Source organism: Dipodomys merriami, unplaced genomic scaffold (assembly GCF_024711535.1).
Source record: "Dipodomys merriami isolate MVZ:Mamm:240054 unplaced genomic scaffold, mDipMer1.0.p SCAF_764, whole genome shotgun sequence".
In the NCBI taxonomy this organism is placed as follows: domain Eukaryota; kingdom Metazoa; phylum Chordata; class Mammalia; order Rodentia; family Heteromyidae; genus Dipodomys; species Dipodomys merriami.
In genome coordinates this window covers 130,355-139,092 of record NW_027206362.1, presented here as the reverse complement: position 1 = coordinate 139,092, position 8,738 = coordinate 130,355, and positions in this window count along the sequence as shown.

Here is an 8,738-nt window from a genome sequence, read left to right as displayed (position 1 = left end):
TTTTTTTTTTTTTTTGGTCGGCCGTGGGGCTTGAACTCTGGGCCTGGGCGCTGTCCCTCAGCTCTTCAGCTCAAGGTGAGTGCTCTACCACTTGAGCTACAACGCCACTTTCGGTTTTCTGGTGGTTTATTGGAGATAGGAGTCTCACGGTCTCTTCTACCCGGGCTGGCTTTGAACCGCGATCCTCAGATCTCAGCCTCCTGAGTAGCTAGGATTACAGGCGTGAGCCACTAGCGCCCGGCAGGCCTAAATTTCTTATCTTCAAATACGGTGATCATCCCCTTTATCCACATTGCTGCCAATTTACCCAGATACTGAGTTCAAATCCAAAGCCTGGAAGAATAAAGAGTGTGAACTGCAAGCCAGGGAACTAAATTTTTTTTTTTTTATTTTACTTTTCTCATTATCGCGCTTGAACTCAGGTCATGGCAACTCTGCCTCACCTTTGATCACGTTAGGCTGGGTTGCAGCCACAAGATCTCCAGCTCCTCCTGGGATCCTAGACCCCCAGGCCTTGCAGGGAAAGCAATGCACAGAAAAAATATGGCCATTTTATGTTTTCTTCCTTTGCATGGTGACCCTCATGGGCCTGAATGACACTGTTGCAAATGGTACTTCACCTTGCATTGCTGAAGGCTGCCAGACTATCAGGGATGCCATAGGCCCACGTGGCAACATAGGCCCTGATTTTGAATCCCTGTCCTAACACCAACCAATGGCAGGAGCTACTAAGAAAATGGTTCCCATCCACAGGATTAACAATGGAATATTATCAATGTCAAGTTTCAATGAGTTGATCATGCATGATGCTCCTATAAAATTAGACAGCATGATTTCAGGAGGCTGATTCATTTTATTCAATATTTATGAAGCATTAAAAGAATATTATTACTTAAAGGAACTCAATAATTTCAGGACACTGATTTCATTAATAGTTTAAGGATGAAAACAATTATATTACACTAATTAAAATTAATTACATTGAGGCATAATTAATACCCAGGAATTGGAAGGAATGTAGTCTATATAACTGAATAATGTATAGACATCTCTGACATGCTATAAAGTTATATTTATTAGCGTACTGCCATCTGCATGTCAATCTTTTCTTATTTTGGTCACCCCTAGGGCTTGATCTGAGGTCCTGGAACAGCATGTCATCTGAATTTGCCACAGGATGACATGCTAACACTCACCCATTCATTAATTGGGCCTTGAAGGCTTGTAGGTCTTGAGTTCAGATGCCAGCACTCCCAAAAATGAATCGTGGAGTAAGAAGATGATGGTGACACGTTTTCCTTTTCTGTGAAAGTCCTGGGTGTCAGGTATGAAGAGGAATACATATGCAGACCTATATCCTATGTAATCAATGTAATCAATGTTTTATGTTCCATAATAGTCAATAAAATAAATGGTCAATATATGAATAAAACAAAAAAATATAATAACTACACTGAATGCAATATGGAGTCAACATATGTATATAAATATAAATCATATATTTAAATTGTACATGAATAGGATGTTTTCTAGTGTTGGAGATCTATTTTAGGCATAAGGAACACACCTGAATTTCTTGACTTTAAGGAGGCCAGCTTCCCATTCCCACACAGTGCAACAGAGTTACCAAGACATTGAGTTTCAATCCCAATCCTGGCAGAAAAATGGTACCTTTGCACTATGTGAGGCCCAATTCTTAAGCATTTCATTATGCCTACATTTTATGAATGTGATTGTTTAACTGCTTAATAAAGAATTAACTAAAATCAATCAGTGTTCTATAACATAATTGTGTATAATTTTATCCTAGAGTCATTCAAGAACTGCCCATTCAATCATATGGATAGGAATGAGTTCGTTAAGATCTCCAGCCATTTGGAGGTGGCAGGACCAGGATTCCAACTGTGAGCTCCAGCTCCCACCACTTCAACCTGGGAATAGGGTACTCACCGGTCTGTCCAAGAATATCAGCAAGACCAATGATTAGACAGGAACCAGGGATTCAAAGCAGTCCTCCTTGATACTTACAAGGCTGTGATGGGAAGATCATGGTAAAAGTCATCGTAGTCAGGAAAGTCCTTGAACTTCTCTCCAACTTCAGTGTCAACAAAGCCAGAAGCCCTGTGGCTCCAGTGTGGAGGGCGAGCCTTGAGCAAAAGCAGTGCCTAGACTGTGCCCAGATCCTGAGTTCAAGGTCCGGGTCTGGCAACAAACAGACATACAGAAGAATCTGTGCAGCCATCCAGCTAAAGCAGGTCACCCTCTCATCTCCAACTGAATTGGACATTGTTCCCTGGGAAAAGGGCTGGGGGAGCTGCTATCTTCTTGACTATGCCCATGCTGCTTGCATCACAGAATTCCGGCCACACCCCCATTCTTTCATGGTTATTTCTGACCAATGGGATACAAGAATGGTGACCACGCCCACATTCCATGCTGCCTAGTAGCACCCAGGATTCCCACTGTTAGTTTACACCACTACCAGCAGTTGAGGAAGGTAGAGGTGCCTGAGTGGTGAGGAAGAGACTCAAGCAACTTTGGAGTATACTAGGAAATTGAGATGCCTGCCCGCATCCCGGATCCCTCCCCACCTTCCCAAGTTGCTGGATTTCAAACCTCTGGCAATGTTGTACTGCCAGCCCGCCTAAAGCCTTGACCTGGTCCCTGGCTCTGGTTCTCTGCTCTTGGCCCATGTGTTTGCAATGCTGCTGCCATTGCTGCTTGCCCCACCTGGAGCAGCCTCCAGCAGCTTTTCCCAGCAGCACAGGTGAGTGGCTGCCCCCAAATCACCACTACCAGGGATCAGACACCCCTCTGGGGGCACCATGACCCCCTGCTTATTTCCTCACCCTGACTCTGAGGAGCCACCTTTCTGTCTTGGGCATTTCTGAAACAGAGACTCAATATATGCTCTGGTTGGACTGGATCAAGGTCCTCCTATCTGGGACAGGTATGCTCCACCAGGCCTGGTCCTCTGTAGTTGGGATGGTAAACATGTAGCGCCAAGCTCAGTAATCGATTTAGATGGATTATCCCAAACTTTTAGTCCACAGCAGCCAATTCTTGACCACAGGTGAAGCTCTGGGTAGGGCCACAACCATCAGAACTCATTCTCCTCACAGGACAGTTTGAGGAAACAAGGGATTTATACAGAGGGAATCTCTGGAGCATGGCTTGGCATGGAGGGAGTGGCATTCAGAGAAGGTTCTGCAATTCTGTGAGCAAATGACAGGAAGATACACACAAAGGGCTCAGGTGGGGCCAGTTATTAATCATGCAACAGCTGGGGATTTTGAAACAAAACATGGCTCTCTTTCATCATTACCCTCTCCCCATGAGGAAGGGGATCCTTCACTGTGTTGAATTTTGCATCTGGGGAAACTGAGGCACAGAGAAGTCAGGTGACCTCCTTATGACTTCAACTTCACAGGAAGCTGGGCCTGACTTGACTACCATGCTCCCTAGGACAATGGGTGCTATTCAATCCACTTCTTGTGGTAGGAAGTCCACTTCTTGTCAGTTGTGGGGCTTGAACCCTAGGCATGGGCACTGTTCCTGAGCTCCTCAGCAAAAGGCTAGTGTTCTACCAATTGAGCCCACAGCACCAATTCTGGTTTTCTGGTGGTTCTTTGGAAATAAAAGAAAGACGTTCCTGTGGGGGCTGTCCATGAACCATGATCCTCATATGTCAGCCTCCAGTGTAGTTAGGATTAGAGTTCTGAGCCACTGGCACCCAACTTAATTTTAATTCTGATTTCTCTCTCTCTCTCTTTTATAAAAACTGGTTGAATAGGTGCTGAAGTAAGGGGTCCAGCATCCCCATATGGCTGGAATACAAGGTGACCCTCTCATTCTGGAGGTGGGCTGTGGGTCAGGAGCTGTCTCACTCAGCCTGTTGAAACAGCTCCCTGAGGTAAGCCCCACTGTGCCCTGGCTAGATCATGAAATTCATTGTCAATCCAGCCTTACTGGGCTTATTGTATTGCATTGCTTTCTACATCATTTTCTAGCACCTGGCCAAACTTATGATACATAGTTATGGAATGAAAATGTAATGTCTTCTTAAGAAAGTCATTTAGGGCTCTGGGAATGTGGCTTCATGGTATGGTGTTTGCCTAGCATGCATGAAACCCTGGGTTCAATTCCTCAGTAAAACAGAAAAAAGAAAAACACTAGAAGGAATGCTGTGCCTCAAGTGGTAGAGTGCTAGCCTTGAAGAAAAAAAAGCTCAGGAATAATTCCCTACCCCTGAGTTTAAGCCTGGACTGGAAAAAAATTAGTAAATGGAAAAGAAAGAACACATACTTGAAATATATAATTGCTACTTCTGTACTGACACCTGATAATAGCCCCTAATTCATGTATTTTACTTATGTTAGGATACTGTGTTAAAAAATTTTTGTTCATTAAGTCACAGCAATTAATGCCAGGAATATGCTTAATTGTCAGCTGAAGATTAATTCTGGAAATTCAAGGATTCCAGGATTTTGTGTCATCACTGCTAATCACAAAGTGAAAAGTAGTCTAAGTGTGATTTTGAAATCTTTTTGATCAGTTTTGGCATCAAAAAGGCAGAAGCTAATTAATAGTTGTGACAGAAAATAAGGAGTAACTCCAGATGGAAGGAAAAAATGATACTAAATAAGGTATACCAGAAACTGGTCTAGAGAACCATTTTTGGTTATTGAAGAACTAGTTGTCAACTAGGATTTTCCTCGTTGCCATTAGGATTCTAAATCTCTTAGGCTAGTTCTTAATCTCTGTGTGATACATGTAAACCCTTCTTTTTTTTTACTTGTGTGCATTTTTTTCTTTTTTCTTTTTATTATTTTTTATTTTTTTAATTTTAATTTTTATTTTTTGTGATCATATTGTACAGAGGGGTTACAATTACATGGGCAAGATTACGAGCAAATTACTTATCAAAAATTGCGGCCTCCTCCTTTGTTTAACCTTCATATCCCTTCCCAGCCTTCCCCCCCCCCGCCCCCCTACCTAATCCTCCCCTCCCCCTGGCAACAAAGTTGTAAAGTTCGTTTTTGACATGACAACTTGTACGACTCATAGTCGCATCGGGCCCACCTTTATCCTTAAAAGACTTGTTTTCCCCCATCTCCTCCACAAATTATACCGACATCAAATATAGTGAAAGTTGGGGTTATAGTGTGGGAGAGGGACATACAAAGCAACAAAGAAATAATCTTATAAATGAGTTAGAAACAAATGCATAAAAGAAAAAAAATTTAAATACATATTTAAGGGTTCATTTTCCTAACATCACATTATCTGAACTTTCATGCTTGACTCATACATATACTAGATATTGCAAATAAGGAAAACCATGGGACCTATGTTTCCTTGGGCCTGGCTTACTTCACTTAATATAATTTTTTCCAAGCCTTTCCATTTCCTAACAAATGGGGAAATGTCATTCTTTCTGATGGAGGCATAGAATTCCATTGTGTATATATACCACATTTTCTTGATCCATTCATCTACTGAGGGACATCTAGGTTGGTTCCAGATCTTAGGTATGGTAAATAATGCTGCAATAAACATAGTTGTGCTGGCAAATTTAGTGTGGTCTTGTTTGTAAATATCTGAATAAATGCCCAGAAGTGGTTTTGCTGGGTCATAGGGGAGCTCTATGTGAAGTCTTTTCAAAAACCTCCATGCTGATTTCCAAAATGGTTGAACAAGTTTATACTCCAACCAACAATGAAGTAAGGTTTCCTTCTGTCCACATCCCCTCCAGCATCTGTTGTTGTTATAGTTCTTGATTATAGCCATTCTAACTGGGGTGAGGTGGTATCACAATGTTGCTTTGATTTGCATTTCTTTTATGGCTAAGGAGGTTGAGCATTTCTTCATGTGTCTATTGGCCATCCTTCTTTCTTCTTCAGACAAGTTTCTCTTCAAGTGTATAGCCCACTTATTTATTGGAAAGTTGTTTCATTGAGGATTTGTTGTTGGGGGATTTAATTTTTCGAGTTACAAGTATGTTTTAGATATGAAACCCTTGTCTGTTGTATTGCTAGTGAAGATCTTCTCCCAATCCGTGGGCTTTCTATTGATCTTGCTAGCTATGTCCGTTTCCATGCAGAAGCTCTGCAACTTAATGCATTCCCATTTGTGTAACATTTCTTTGATTTGTTGTGTTTCCGGGTCTCTATTAAGAAAATTTCAGCTTGAGTAAAGGAGGCATAGGTTTTCTCCTATTCCATCCTGTAATGTTTTTAGAGTGTCTGCTTTGACTCCGAGGTCTTTGATCCATTTGGAGTTGATTCTGGTGCAGGGTGATATATAAGGATCTAGTTTTAGATTTCTACAATAGTTAACCAATATTGCCAGCACTATTTACTGAAGAGGCTATCTTTCTTCCATTCTATTATTTTAGCTCCCTTATTGACGATTAATTGGCTATAGGTCTGTAGGTTCATTGCTGGGTTTTCAATTCTATTCCATTCGTCCTGAGGTCTGTTCTTATGCCAGTACCAAGCTGTTTTGATTATTATGGCTTTATAGTAGAGTTTGAATTTTGGTATTGATATTCCACCAGCAGTGTTCTTTCCGTTGAGGAGCGTTTTTGCTATTCGGGGGTCTTTTATTGTTTCATATGAAATTTTGGATTGCCTCTTTTATTTCCTTGAACAATGAGGTTGGAATTTTGATAGGTATTGCGTTGAATTTGTAGATAGCCTTGGGAAGTATTGCCATTTTCACGATGTTAATCTTTCCAATCCAGGAGCATGGGGGTTTTGCCATTTTGTAAGTTATATTTTGATTTCCTTTTTCAAGATTTTAAAGTTTTCATCATAGAGGTCCTTCAGTTCTTTGATTAAGTTAATTCCTAGGTATTTTATTTTTTGAGGGGTTATTAAAAATGGAGTTACTTGCCTAATTTCAGCCACAATTTTCATTGTTGGCATACAGAAAAGCCATTGATTTTGAGGGACTAATTTTATACCCTGCTACTTTGCCAAAGTTTTGAATCAGCTTGAGTAATTTTGGAGTGGAGTCTATGGGATTCTTTAAATACAAGATCATGTCATCTGCAAAGAGGGAGAATTTTATTTCTACTTTCCCTATTTGGATTCCCTTTATGTTTGCAGCTTGTCTTATTGCTGTAGCTAGCCATTCTAATACTAGATTGAAGAGAAGTGGAGAGAGTGGACATCCTTTACTTATTCATGAGTTGAGAGTAAATGGCTTTACTTTTTCACCATTAATTATAATGTTGGCTGTAGGTTTGTCATATACAGCCTTTATTATATTGAGGAATATTCCATGGATTCCTAACTTTTCCAAAATCTTCATTATAAAGGTGTGTTGGATCTTGTCGAATGTTTTTTCTGCATCTATTGAAATAACCATGTCGTTCTTACCCTTGCTCCTGTTGATGTGATGAATAATATTAATTGATTTGCATATATTGAACCAGCTTTGCATCCCTGAAATGAATCCTGTTTCATCGTGGTGTATTATTTTTTGGATGAATTGTTGAAGTCGATTGGCCAAAATTTTGTTGAGAAGTTTTGCATCAATGTTCATCAAAGAAATGGGTCTATAATTCTCTTTCTTTAATGAGTCCCTGCATGGTTTGGGATGAGGGTTATGATGGATTCATAGAATGTGTTCTGTCGTGAAATTTCTCTTTCAATTTCATTGAAGAGTTGGAGGAGTATTGGTGTGAGCTCTGCTTTGAAGGCCTTGTAAAATTCCGCTGTAAAACCATCTGGTCCTGGACTTTTCATAGCTGGGAGGTCTCTTATTGCTGTTTCTATTTCAATGCTTGATATGGGCCTGTTAAGATGGTTTAACTCATCTTGGTTTAGTTTTGGCATGTCAATATTTGCTAGGAAAATATCCATTTCTCTCAATTTCTCAAACATATTAGCATAAAGTTTTGAGAAGTATTCCCTTATAATGTTCTGAATCTTGGTTGTTTCCATGGCGATATTTCCATTCTCATCTCTGAGTTTATTTATTTGGGTGTGTTCTCTTCCTTTTCTGATAAGATTTGCTAAGGGTCTGTCAATTTTGTTAATTTTTTTGAAGAATCACCTCTTTGTTATGTTGATTCTTTCTATAGTTTTTTGGATTCAAATACATTTAATTCTGATTTAATTTTAATTATTTCTTTCCATCTACTGGATTGGGGTTTATAATGCTGCTCTTTTTCAAGGAGGTTCAGATGACTCATTAAATTTTTAGTTTCAGATCTCTCCAATTTGTAGATGTAGGAGCTCAGAGCTATAAACTTGCCTCTGCATACTGCCTTTGCTGTGTCCCAGAGGAGCTGGTAAATTGTGTGCTCATTATTATTAAATAGCATGAACATTTGAGTTTCCTTTCTAATCACTTCATGAATCACTCCTGATTCAGCAGTGTGTTGTTCAGCTTCCATGTATTACTGGACTTTCTTTGGTGGCTTTTGGTCTTGATTCTAATTTTATTCCTTTGTGGTTAGAGAGAATGCAAGGTATAAATTCAATGTTTCTGAATTTGGACAAGCTTTCTTTGTGGCCTAAAATGTGTTCTATTTTAGAAAATGTTCCATGTGCTGCTGAGAAAAACTTGTATTCTGATGCTGCTGGGTGAAATGTTTGGTAGATGTCTATTTAATCTAGTTGATCTCTGCAGCTGTTTATATCTGCAGTTTCTCTGTTGAGTTTTTGCCGAGTTGATCTATCTAGTTGGAAGATTGGGGTGTTAAAATACCCAACAATTAATGTCTT